Source organism: Balaenoptera musculus, chromosome 17 (genome assembly GCF_009873245.2).
Source record: "Balaenoptera musculus isolate JJ_BM4_2016_0621 chromosome 17, mBalMus1.pri.v3, whole genome shotgun sequence".
In the NCBI taxonomy this organism is placed as follows: Eukaryota; Metazoa; Chordata; class Mammalia; order Artiodactyla; family Balaenopteridae; genus Balaenoptera; species Balaenoptera musculus.
The window spans coordinates 18,388,538-18,402,972 of NC_045801.1; the positions used below are offsets into that span (position 1 = coordinate 18,388,538).

General features: G+C 40.6%; 1 non-coding gene across 1 annotated transcript; it reads left to right on the forward strand.

The window, feature by feature from the left end:
• Positions 1 to 13,698: 13,698 nt before the first annotated feature.
• On the forward strand, positions 13,699 to 13,801 carry LOC118883885. The gene has a single exon (XR_005017120.1). It is a non-coding gene; the product is annotated as a U6 spliceosomal RNA (small nuclear RNA).
• The last annotated feature ends 634 nt before the right edge of the window (positions 13,802 to 14,435 follow it).

A 14,435-nucleotide genomic window follows, 5' to 3' on the forward strand; every position in this document is an offset into this window, starting at 1 on the left:
TAGATAAGCTAGGTTAAGCGCTTTTTGGCTTCTATTCTAGGTCTCCTCTCCTGATTGCTTCTCTCTGTTGGGCCAGCCTAAAGCTAGAGCAGGAAAACAGGCCTGAGGCTGCTTTGTGACATTTATTGTATGTAGGCTACCCAATAATCATATCCTTCTTCTTATACGAATGTCACCCCAATAGCCTTTTAAGGAGTTCCCTCTACCCTCTCTAGACACAGACTGGCAACTGGCAACGAATCACCCTGCCCATCTCTAACCAATGGGTGAGCACATGACATAAGCTGGGGCCACATACCTTCCCTCCCCCAAATTTTACTCTTCAGCAGGATGATTTAAAAAACTGAACACAGATTTCTTTCTTGAGGAAGAGGACTGTTTAGGGGAAGACACATTATCGGTTCCTGTTCTAAAGAGTCCACTTTTCCACCTTCTACTGGCCCCAGCACACACAGACGCATGCTGTTGTCCTGTTCATCAGCCTCCCTTCTGTTCCATGAGTAACTCCACATCCTTCCAATAAATTCCGTCTTTGCATCAGTTAACCAGAGTCAGTTTCTGATACTTGAAACCAAGCAGCTGCATAATAGGTTCATTTTTTTCTCAGTTTAATAAAGCCAGCTCAAGGATATAACTGGTCTCTAAAGATGGTCTATGCTTCCAATCTTCAAGGAAATCTTTGTAAATGTACATTATACTTGTGTGGCACTTCCCAGCCTTTAAAGTACTCTCTCTCTCTCCACACACACACACACACACACACACACACAGCATGTGCATATATATAAGTACACACTCATATATACATGTGCGTGTGCGTGTGTGTGTGTGTGTGTGGAGAGGGATAGAGAAAGAGAGAATCATTCTCAACTGAGACTAAAATAAAACAAACAGCTCTCCAACTCTGTGACATAAATAGCTATTGAACACAGAAAAAAGTGAAATGAGGTGCTTAGAAAAAGAATGGCATTGTAAAAGTCCTCAGATTTTCTGGCTCCAGCCCAGAATGCTTTTAAGTAAACAACACACAAAAGCATAAAACCAAATGCTTTAACACTTACTAATGAAGTATTATAGACCCCTTATCTCATTGAATCCTCTTCATAGCCATCTGGGATACTATTAGGCTTATTTAACACTATGAAGTAAATGAGAATTTCAAGTAAATTGTCTTGTGTCTCAGCTAACAAATTAGAAGAGCAAGATGATGCAAGACCAGATCGTTTGGAATGCCAAGTCTATGTTCTTTACCCCACATCATATCCATCCTCTACAATGGGGGAAGAAACATACCCTTAATGGACTTAAATCAGAAAACACTTTTAATAAATGTTACTTGATAATAAACGGTTTAACTATGGGAGGGAGGGGTAAATTTCTGCCACTGAACATATATCAACATAAATTCAAGGTAGATTAAAGAGTTCAATGTTTAAAAATGAAGCAATAAACCAAGTAGAATAAAATATAGGCAAGATTTTTCTGATCTCAGGGTGGGGAAAGCCTTTCTAAGCTAAACAAAGGAAGCATCTTAAAGGACATTATTGATATATTTGACTGCATACCAATTAAAAACATCTGTAGCACAAAAAGTACTATGAATTGAATCTAAAGACAAACAGGAAAAATATTTCCAAAATACATTATGCAAGATAAATAGTATATACATATTTCTTCTCAAATAAAAATTAATTAATCAACACTTCAATATAAATATATACTCAACAGTCGTACAGTCAAATCACAGAAGTAATAGATAGGGGAAGAATACATCTAATTTAAACATACAGGTTCTCTAATAATAAAAGAAATACAAATTAAATAAACTATGAGTTTCTATTTTCACACACCACATTGACAAAAGTTTTTTAGTTGTATCAATACTATTACAACACTGAATGCACTGAGTAATTCTGTAGCAAACACTTTAATAATATGTAACAAACACCTTAAACAATGTCATTATAACTTGTCTCAGTGGGGAAGTGTTTTAAAAATACATTACATTTGTATGATAAAACACAAGGCAGTTATTAGGTGATAGGATGATTTTCATCTTCTTTGTTTATACATGTCTATATTTTCCAGATTTTTACAGTGAGTATCTACAGGACAATGTGTGTGTATGTACATGCATATAAACACATATATTGCTATACATACACACATGTATATATATATATACATACACATAAATGATTTTTTTAATTTTGCACATTTAAGTTTGTATGTATTCATGTGTGTGTTTATTGAGAATTTTAAACTCAATGGGGCATAAATAAGAAATCATTTCATTCTTATCTTATTTTGTCAAATCTCCCTTTTCCCTCCCATGTTGATACCCTAGGCAGAGTCCATGATTTCTGGATTCTTTCAGTGATTTGGAAACTCAGTCTTTTCATTTTAAAACAGAATTTGTTCTCTGCTTTGCGGCTCTCTCCTGCTCCAACTCCAGGCACTGCCCCAGCTTAGAGGCCCTCAGATGGAGAGGGGGCCATGGTCTGCACTTGCTCTTTCTAGGTTGAGGTGGGGAAGGACATGGTGCTCCTGAGATACCCCCTGCTCTCCTTCTTATGGACCCAGCTTTTCCTCTCTGAGGGGCAAGGAGCCCAGGAGGCTCCCCTGGTGGACCCCGCAGAGCCCTCTTCACATGGCTCCCTGGTTTGCAAGATCCGCCTGTACACCCACTTCTTCTGCACCCTTTCTCCTCTCTGCCACTCTGATGTTCCCAGAGCCTTTTGTTTCTGAGGCTTCTAGCCGAGCAACTAAGCCATTCAGGATAGAGGTCTCTGGGGCTTACCCGTCATGGGGAGCGGAGAAAGACTTAGAATACAGAGAAGGCAACTAAATGCCTCTGGACACATCAGTTCCTCTTCATTCCTGTCCCCATGAGCTCTCACCCTCCAGCTCCCTGCCTCCCACTCCCCTCCAACTCATTCTCCACCCTGCAGCCCAAGGACTCCTTCTAAAACCCACACCCAATTGCTTAAAAACCTTTCAGTGATTTCCCGCACCCTGAGGGTAAGCTCCAAAGCTACTCACGGGGCTGTGAAATGGCATCTGGTCTCTCCTTAGTGTCTACTTTCATTTGCTCCTCCACTTCCTCTCCCATCTTAGCTGCACTGAATGTTCACCCATCTCCAACGAGCCGCACTCTCCCCATTAGGTCTCCACACACGTGTTCCCTTTTTCCAACGTACTCTCGCCATGCCCAGTCCTATCACATCTGCCTCCCCCTTCACCTAATCAGTGTCTGCCCATTCTTCAGATTGCAGTCTAATCTATTACAATCCCTCAGGGAGATCCCCCTCCTGAGACAAGGCAAGGTCCCCATGGACCCTTTCAATCACCTGTCATACACTCATTATACTATTTTGCGATCACTGATTTAATTTCTGTGCCCCCTCATAGGCCATGGTTCCGCTGAGAGTTAGAATTGCATCTGCCATATTTACAGGGGTTTATATCCTCAAGACCTAGCACCTAGTCACTTAACCCAGAATAATAAATACATAATGAGGATTTAACTATAAACGAATTCCTAAACTTGGATTGAAGGCTGCTTAAGGGTATCTGGCATGGTTCTCTGCAGGACACAAGCTGAATAATCAAGAAGAATTGAATAAAAGGTGTATTTTTTCCAAACTGTGGGCACAGCCTAAGGAAAGCAGCAAGGGTGGAAGAGCATCCTAAGACATGTACCTAAGGAAGCACTTACCACCCCAAGGCACAAAGGGGAACAGGAGGGAGCCTCGGTCAGGATCTACTCAGAGATAGCGCTGCACAGAGAAGGATACCTGAGCAGAAGCAAAGCTGATATGAAGCTGCAATTCAGCAGGGAGTCAGGGAATGAATACCCGAACTTCTCCCTCCTCTCCACCCCCATCTCCTCTTGGTGTTTTCCATTGCCTGAACAAATCCAAAGCCACAGGACAAGGAAGTACAGTGATGTGGTCCATCTAAACCAGGTTTCCAGGGTGCAGAGCAGGGTGGAGAAGAAGGGAGGGTAGATTTGGAGTGGTACCAGCACCAGCAGAGGTTTGCCTAGCTCTACATTTCTTTGCATCCCCCTCAGTGCCCGCCACAGAAACAGTGGGCCATAAACACCCATGAAAATGGATCCACTAAATTGAATTGAATGAAACAGAATGGAATTGAACTGCTTTGAACTGAATGGAGCGAACCAGACTGCTAAGTAGTTTCCAAGTCAAGAGTTGTCTTATCTTTAAGGTATAATCATGGATCTTGCACCCCTGAATTCCAGTACGGTCTCTCTAAGCCTCCTGGTTTAGCAGAGTTTGGAATGCACAACATCCCGTGTTCCGAGCAATTCCAGTGAATCCTGCAGTTCACTGTTACGTGACATTTTATGTAACTTCATATGTTATCTTTAATTCCTGGGTCTCCCTCCCCACTAAGTTTATAAGGCATGGTAAATTGGGCAAAGAAACATTGTTTGTCTTTGGGGTTTCAAACCCTAAGAGGTAGTAAGCTGTTAGAGGTTTATATACATGCATTAAAAAAAAGAAAAAAGGAAAGTGCTACTTTTACGTGGAATTTCCAACATTTTGCAGCAGCGTCTGTACGAGCCTCCAGGTGCTGGTATTGGCTTGCACAGAGCAGCACCTTGTGAACAGGAAGCTGGTAATTTACCTGGTGCAGCGTCTGGGAGCACAGAGCCATTTGAACAGCAGCTGATGCTGGGGCAGGTGGTATGCCCAAGGCATTACTGGCATCCCATTAGGAGAGCAGTTAGAGTCCTGAAATTAGAAGGGTCACACGGGCCGAGTCAGGCTGACTCTAAAATAACCTGTCCAAAAGTCAGTCATTTTAGTGGAAAAAATTGCCAAACTATTGAAGTAACAATCAGATGATTAGATAGTCCCCTGTTTACCCAATCATGTTATTGATATTTTACCATAGGCCCAATCTTTAAAAATGACAATTTAAACCCAGTAATTAAACTTGAACACAATGCAGGACTTCCCTGGTGGCACAGTGATTAAGAATCTGCCTGCCAATGCAGGGGACACGGGTTCGATCCCTCGTCCGGGAAGATCCCACGTGCCGTGGAGCAACTCAGCCCGCGAGCCACAACTACTGAGAGCCTGTGCTCCACAACAAGAGAAGCCACCACAATGAGAAGCCCACGCACCCCAACGAAGAGTAGCCCCCACTCACCACAACTTGAGAAAGCCTGTGCACAGCAACGAAGACCCAACGCAGCCATAAATTAATTAATTAATTAATTTTTAAAAAAAAAGAAAACTTGAACACAATGCAAGTCCAAAGTGTCTAGTTGGCCTAGAGGGTCTTTTATGACTCCAGTAGGGGAACAGAACCCAACCTAGCTGCTATAGGAAAATTACTGCTTGCCAGATTTTTGGTATAATAATGAAAATCATAATAATTTCACCCACAGTTAAAACAGTCGGTGTAATTAAATCATGGTATAATGGGATTATATGGCTATACAGAGGCTGAAAAATCACTGATCTTGATGTCAAGATCTGACAGAACACAAAAAAGAAACCCACAAAAACCTCACAAAAGTAGTGTTTATACAGTCAACTATAAAATAGCACAGTGATGTGATCAGATGTGTAATATGGAAACTCAAAAAAAAAAGTTACATCATTCATTAAAACCTACCTAGTCTGTTCATTCCAACAGAGAAGTCATTTTGAATTAGGTTCAAATAGCATAAAGGGAGGTGGAGATTTGAAAATGATAAGGACACACTTTAAGCCAAAAGATTTTATGTCACTTTGCTGTGCAGCAGTGATTGGCACAACGTTGTAAATCAACTCTACTTAAATAAAAAAAATTTTTCTAAATAGCTATCCACTAATGATGAAAAATCTGAAAGACAAATTAAGGAAACACTCCAATTTACCGTTGCAACAAAAAGAATAAAATACCTAGGAATAAACCTACCTAGGGAGACAAAAGACCTGTATGCAGAAAACTATAAGACACTGATGAAAGAAATTAAAGATGATACCAGCAGATGGAGAGATATACCATGTTCTTGGATTGGAAGAATCAACATTGTGAAAATGACTATACTACCCAAAGCAATCTACAGATTCAATGCAATCCCTATCAAATTACCAATGGCATTTTTTACAGAACTAGAACAAAAAATCTTAACATTTGTATGGAGACACAAAAGACCCTGAATAGCCAAAGCAGTCTTGAGGGAAAATAATGGAGCGGGAGGAATCAGACTCCCTGACTTCAAACTATACTACAAAGCTACAGTAATCAAGACAATATGGTACTGGCACAAAAACAGAAACATAGATCAATGGAACAAGATAGAAAGCCCAGAGATAAACCCACGCACCTCTGGTCAACTAATCTATGACAAAGGAGGCAAGGATATACAATGGAGAAAAGACAGCCTCTTCAATAAGTGGTGCTGGAAAAACTGGACAGCTACATGTAAAAGAATGAAATTAGAACACTCCCTAACACCATACACAAAAATAAACTCAAAATGGATTCGAGACCTAAATTTAAGACCGGACACTATAAAACTCTTAGAGGAAAACATAGGAAGAATACTCTTTGACATAAATCACAGCAAGATCTTTTTTGATCCACCTCCCTGAGTAATGGAAATAAAACCAAAAATAAACAAATGGGACCTAATGAAACTTCAAAGCTTTTGCACAGCAAAGGAAACCATAAACAAGACGAAAAGACAACCCTCAGAATGGGAGAAAATATTTGCAAATGAATCAACGGACAAAGGATTAATCTCCAAAATATATAAACAGCTCATGCAGCTCAATATTAAAGAAACAAACAACCCAATCCAAAAATGGGCAGAAGACCTAAATAGACATTTCTCCAAAGAAGACATACAGATGGCCACGAAGCACATGAAAAGCTGCTCAACATCACTAATTATTAGAGAAATGCAAATCAAAACTACAATGAGGTATCACCTCACACCAGTTAGCATGGGCATCATCAGGAAATCTACAAACAACAAATGCTGGAGAGGGTGTGGAAAAAAGAGAACCCTCTTGCACTGTTGGTGGGAATGTAGATTGATACAGCCACTACGGAGAACAGTATGGAGATTACTTAAAAACTAAAAATAGAATTACCATATGATCCAGCAACCCACTACTGGGCATATACCCAGAGAAAACCATAATTCAAAAAGACAAATGCAGGGCTTCCCCGGTGGCGCAGTGGTTGAGAGTTCACCTGCCAATGCAGGGGACACGGGTCCAGGAGGATCCCACATGCCACGGAGCAGCTGGGCTCGTGTGCCACAACTGCTGAGCCTGTGCTCTAGAGCCCATGAGCCACAACTACTGAGCCCACGTGCCACAACTACTGAAGCACGCATGCCTGGAGCCCATGCTCCACAATGAGAGAAGCCACTGCAATGAGAGGCCCGCACACCGCAATGAGGAGTGGCCCCTGCTCTCCGCAACTGGAGGAAGCCCGCGCGCAGCAACAAAGACCCAACGCAGCCAAAAATAAATAAATAAAATAAATAAATTAAAAAAAAATAAAATAAAATAAGACACATGCACCCCAATGTTCATTGCAGCACTATTTACAATAGCCAGGTCATAGAAGCAACCTAAATGCCCATTGACAGATGAATGGATAAAGAAGTTGTGGTACATATATACTATGGAATATTACTCAGCCATAAAAAGGAACAAAATTGGGTCATTTGTTGAGACATGGATGGATCTAGAGACTGTCATACAGAGTGAAGTTAAGTCAGAAAGAGAAAAACAAATATCGTATATTAACGCATGTATGTGGAACCTAGAAAAATGGTACAGATGAACCGGTTTGCAGGGCAGAAGTTGAGACACAGATGTAGAGAACAAACGTATGGACACCAAGGGGGGAAAGCCTCGGGGGGGTGGGGATGGTGGTGTGATGAATTGGGCGATTGGGATTGACATGTATACACTGATGTGTATAAAATTGATGACTAGTAAGAACCTGCTGTATAAAAAAACAAATAAAATTTTAAAAGAAAAAAAAATAGCTATCGAAAATCACTGGCCACCCTGGGAAGTCCTGAAACATCTTGAAACCGAGAGAACAAAGGCAAGATGGAAGAAGCAATTATTAATCTGCTGAAAAGTCCAGAGACAGGGACTGGACCCCAGAGAACAAAGAACAAGATGGATGAACCCACTTCAGAGACAATCGGATCGTGCGTTGCTCATGTCAAGGATCTGAAAACCCACGGGGTGTCTCTGATAAAGCCATCTTAGGAAGGTCAGGTTAAAATAGCACCAAGCATGTGACACTCTCCTGCTCTTCCCCATCTGCTCCTCCTGGACCCAACAACTGGAGAAGAAAGAAGAGAACCTGATAGGCAGCAGAGTCGAGGGTGGGGTGCATCTACCAGTCATATGACCGTGGACCACAGAGCAAGTCTGAGCTTGATGGAGGGAAAAGGGAAACAACTCTGATTAGGATATAAGATTGAAGTCTTGACTTGGACCAGACTATATTTTTCAATACCTGAAATAAGACTGTTTCTTTCTGTTAAAGTGACTTGGCAGCTACGGGATTTTTTCCAAGCTGTTATCAAGGGACAGGGAAGAGAGAGCTGACACATCAAAGAAGGCAGCAGTAAGCAGAAAAGAATGTTATTTCCTCTTTGTATTCAATTAATTCAATCAAGAAAACAGTTACTTGTGGAACTAAGTGTTTACAAACCCCAATCACACTAATATTAATGCCCTCCACCTACACACAAAGTATTTTAAGAGGCATAGAGCCCACACAGAAAAGTTTGTCTGATTAGTCAGTCTGAGTCACTTACACATTCTCAAATTGAAGGAGACCAAGCCCCAGGATTGAGGGTCCTGACGGTCCTACCATAATTATGTAAAAGTGGTAAAGAACATTTCCCCAAAGGAAGGGATGCTGGAAAAGAGAAACAAACAAAAAACAAACAGTGGATGGACATTACAGTACCAAAGTGGAGCATATCACAGCAGCTGACCTACATGTTTTGGTTTTGTCTCAGTTGTCAGTAATCATCTCCTTCTGTCTTTTTCATTAATCTACTTTTTAAACTTCTCCCTTGAATATTAGGATTGATTAAAGGAATCAGAGAGCAGGACATCTGTGAGGCAGAGGGAGTGTGGGGTAGACTTCAGGTCAGCGGGTTCTTCCTGTAGGAACTTGGGACAAACGACCTCATAACTTTAAGCCTTAACACTCCTTTAAAAACTTACAAAATTGACCTAACAAAGGAAAAAAAACAAAACAAAACAGTCAACGGTCACATGAGTGACTTCAGAAGCAACTTAATTAGGTATTGGTTTTCCTTAGAGGAATAAATATATAATCTATATTATGGTGCATCCAGTGAGTGGGTTTTAAAGATAAGATCAAGAAACATAAAAGTCACCTTTTATGTTAAACAATTAAGAGATTTATACAATAAACTGCCCAGGTAATAAATAAAGGTCTAAGTAGAAGGGAAATAAAGAGGATAGAAGAGAAATAGAAACGGAGAACAAAAATTTCAAGGAAAAGGCAGAGGCAGAGACAAACACAAACAAATTACAAAGAAAGAAAACCCAGGCAGGGTCCGCGAAACAAGCTGGGGGGTTGGGGAGCGGGACATACAAGCTAATATCTGTAGGATAGGAGCGCCATCTTGTGGCATAAAAGGATAGTGCAGCTGATGGCTTCTGACGCCTTCCTCTCTCTCAACTGTACAGTAACTGCCAACAGTAACTTCACTTTCTTGGTACATTTGCAACGAACCAAGTGAAATTAAATAGCGGGAAAAGCCCAATGTATGGACTGAGGTTTCCCAATTCTTCCGAGGGGAAACAATGGCTCATAGAACATTCCAAACATTACAAAGATGAGATACACCTGAAAACATTCAGAGCAAATCTAAAAATAATGACATTTGTAAGTAAAGTTTTCTTAATATTAAGTTTCCTGTGACTTACTTCTGTTTCATTTACCTCAATTAATTCATTTATTCATTCAACAACGAATATTTATTGAACATACATGATGTGCCCCAAATAGCACTCTGGGGGTGGGAGATACAGCAGCTCCTGACTAATGAAGCTTCTGTTTCAGTGGAAGATGAACAATCCAGAAATAAACAAGTAAATATAAAGTGCCAATTGGGATTGGGTGCTACAGTGCTAACCAAAGCAAGATGTGGCAGATAGGAAGTATGGGGGTGAGAGAGGGCATTACTGTTTTATCCGGGATGGATAGAGTGAAAATGAGCAGAGACACGAAGTGAGGGGGTGAGTCATGTGGCTTTAGGGGGAAAACAGACCCAAAGGGGACTAAGGGACAGAGGTGCTCAGGCTCTGGAGTCAGACACACTTGAGCTAGAACCCCAGCTTATCATTTACCAACTCTGTTACTTGATCTCTCCAAGCTTGCATTTCTTCAACTACAAAATGAGAATTAAAATGCTTTCTTTGTCAAAAAGAGTCATGTACCAAAATGTTCATTGCAGCTCTATTTACAATAGCCAGGACATGGAAGCAACCTAAGTGTCCATCATCGGATGAATGGATAAAGAAGATGTGGCACGTATATACAATGGAATATTACTCAGCCATAAAAAGAAATGAAATGGAGGTATTTGTAGTGAGGTGGATGGAGTTAGAGTCTGTCATACAGAGTGAAGTAAGTCAGAAAGAGAAAAACAAATACAGTATGCTAACACATATATATGGAATCTAAGGGAAAAAAAAAAAAAGGTCATGAAGAACCTAGGGGTAAGACGGGAATAAAGACACAGACTTACTAGAGAATGGACTTGAGGATATGGGGAGGGGGAGGGGTAAGATGTGACAGGGTGAGAGAGTGGCATGGACATATATACACTACCAAATGTAAAATAGATAGCTGGTGGGAAGCAGCTGCATAGCACAGGGAGATCAGCTCGGTGCTTTGTGACCACCTAGAGGGGTGGGATAGGGAGGGTGGGAGGGAGGGAGGTGCGAGAGGGAAGAGATATGGGAACATATGTATATGTATAACTGATTCACTTTGTTATAAAGCAGAAACTAACACACCATTGTAAAGCAATTATACTCCAATAAAGATGTTTTTAAAAAAATGCTTTCTTTGTTATACTCTTGGAAGATCAAATGGGGATTAAATGTTGCAAAGGTTATATGCATATAAAGTGCTTTGCACAGTGCCAGGCACGTGGCTCGTATACAAAAGGGGGGGGGGGAGGGATAAATTAGGAGTTTGGGATTAGCATGTACACACTACTATATATAAAATAGATAACCAACAAGGACCTACTGTGCAACACAGGGAACTCTACTCAATATTTTGTAATAACGTATAAGGGAAAAGAATCTGAAAAAGTATATATATATATGAATCACTTTGCTGTATACCTGAAGTTGACACATTGTAAATCAACTATCTTTCAATAAAAAAAAATAATAAGCATTAGTTATTACCTATGTCAGTTTTGATCGATGTGACATTATAGACAGAGATTTGAAAACACCTTGATTCTTACGTTTTTATGGGATTGTTCAATAATAATAGCTACTATCAATTGAGTTTTTACTCTATTCACCTTATGTTAAATCGTCACAATATGTCAAAAAGGGGTAACATTATTTCCATTTTACAGATGAGGAAACTGAGGCCCCAAGAAGTTAGGTAGCTCACCCATGTTCATTCATGCAGTCTGTGTGAGCCAGAATTCAGACCCAGGCAGTGTGACTGCAGAATCTGTGTTCTTAGTCACTACATGAAACTAGCCCTCAATTAGCTGTGCACAGAAGACAAGTGCTGGAAGCCAGAATCCGAATCCGGACTTCTCATTTCTTCCCCTCCACGTACCTCTCATTCAGAATTACTTGATTTAGTCTCTGTGATTCACATTTGATCATTACACCCAAACTGCACCAATATGACGCCAAAACAATTGATCAGTGAAAAATAAGATTTCAAATCACCTACCCAGTTGTTTTTCACATTAGGGGAAATAGCAACCCATTAGGGAGTTGTGAAACCAATTTGGTCAATGGTAACCAGCTTCTTTTAAAAAAATGAAATAGATAAAATGTAAAACACCATATAGGTACACATAGTAAGGATAAGTATTTTCAAGTAAACCTCTGTTTCAGGCGTGTGTGTGTGCACGCGCACGCGTCTATATAAGTCCTCAGCACTCTCTGTATTGTGATGTAAAATGCATTTCTTACAGTGCGCCTCAATCTAAATATCTCAGAAAACACTGATTTAGGTGATACTCTTTAATCTTCTCAAAAAAATGCAATGAGGTTCCTAAATCTTGTCATCAGCCCACCAGCCTTCACGTAATAATCATTTGCTTCGGGCTTCCCTGCTGGCGCAGTGGTTGAGAATCTGCCTGCCAATGCAGGGGACAAGGGTTCGAGCCCTGGTCTGGGAAGATCCCACATGCCGCGGAGCAACTAGGCCCGTGCGCCACAACTACTGAGCCTGCATGTCTGGAGCTTTTGCTCTGCAACAAGAGAGGTCGCGACAGTGAGAGGCCCGCGCACCGCGATGAAGCGTGGCCCCCACTTCCCTCGCACAGAAACAAAGACCCAACACAGCCAAAAAAAGTAATTAATTAATTAATTAATTAATTAATTAATTAAAAAAAATAATCATTTGCTTCCCTGTCTCTCTGTATCTCCACAATTCTATTCACCAACCACAGAACAATTGATTTCCAAGAAAAGACTTAACACTTCTATGGCCCTGATTTTCCTGATCATTTCTGGTTTCGAATACTTTGCCCTCCAATCCTCAGAAACAGGGCTGAAATTGTGCCACACCTCCACGGGTGCAGCCTCTGTGACAGGTATCATTTAGCGCTCTTTCCTGCTGAGCCCAGACACAGCTTCAGAATCCTCCTCAACCCTGCAACTGGGGCAACCACTAGCAGCTAAACAGAGTTGACATGAGGCTGAATGTATTTGACCTTCGTGTTACACACCATCATAATGTCTAAAACCAACCCTTTGACGTTCAAACTCTATATCTCAGACCGTCCCTGGCACTTGAGAGGGGAACAAAAACCAATGTCAGACAACATGTTTGATTTTAAGGTTTGGAGGAAAGGGCTGCAGAATTTTGCATAATAAGGAAACGAATAGCTTCCAGGGAACAAAATGGCCATGATTAATATGACCAAATAATGGGAAATCTAGTTCATCCCCATGTCTAGCATTTTGCCCCATTGATCAACCCAAAATCAAACCTTTTGTCAAAGAGCTGTTAGTTTTTAGATTTAAACAAAATTGACACTACAGCTATGACAATGTATTCCCTTTCTCGAGGACATTTGCAGTAGAAGTCACATCTCAAAGGGGAACCAAAGGATTTCACTTTAAAAGGATTTGACTTTAAAGAATTTCAGCCAGGAGAAAACAGGAAATCTTTGGTTATGGCAAGATAATATATGTAATATATTAATTTATGTCTTCTACTAGTCTAAACTAAGGTACTTATCCCACTCTGGACTCAAAAAGGAGCCAAGCTTTCACATTTTTCCCCATGGAAAGTGGGCAAGATCCCCACAAAAGACACAGAGTATCATCTGAAGAAAATATCTGATCTACCCAGACATCAGCATTAAGCTGAGAGGAAATAGTATTTGAGTTTCTTTTAGAAGGGATAGGTTTAATTGAAAGAACATATGTTGGAGGCTCGCTTTGGCAGCACATATACTGAAATTGGAACAATACAGAGAAGATTAGCATGGCCCCTGAGCAAAGATGACATGCACGTTCATGAAGTGTTCCATATTTTTAGAATCTGAAAAATAATAGATATATATACATATGTATAACTGAATCACTTTGCTGTACACCTTAAGCTGACACAACATTGTAAATGAACTAGACTTCAATAAAAGAAAAAAATTGGGTAAGTTCGGTGGGGGGAGCAATTGGATCCCCTTCTCCCAATTAATGACATTAAATGCAGGAAACTGACAGGCTCCTTTAGTAAAATAAACATAACTAAGTTAAATAACAGCTATGCAACGTAACACACTGTGTTTGTAGTCAATGCATTTAATCGGAGTTTTTGGAGTCTTCATACTAAAGTGGAATAAAAATTGTTTTGAGGATTAGAGATGGTATACACAAAGTCCTTAGCACATAGTAGGTGCCCAGGCAGCTGCAGGGGCTGATGTCTTCATGGTCACGACATCCTTTGTTTACTGATATAGCAGGCGACATTATTTGTCCAAAGTAGAGAGAGAGGAAAAATATATTGGTGACATGCGGGACTGTTGAGGTTGTTTCCTCAGGAATTGGTGGGTACTGATCCTACTCTAGCACCTGCCATGAAGGAAACTTACTGTCTTCAGCTGATAGGAGCCCCTAGGGGATATGTTGGCATCCCATAGACACAGGGTTATTCTTCCCAAAGATAATGGG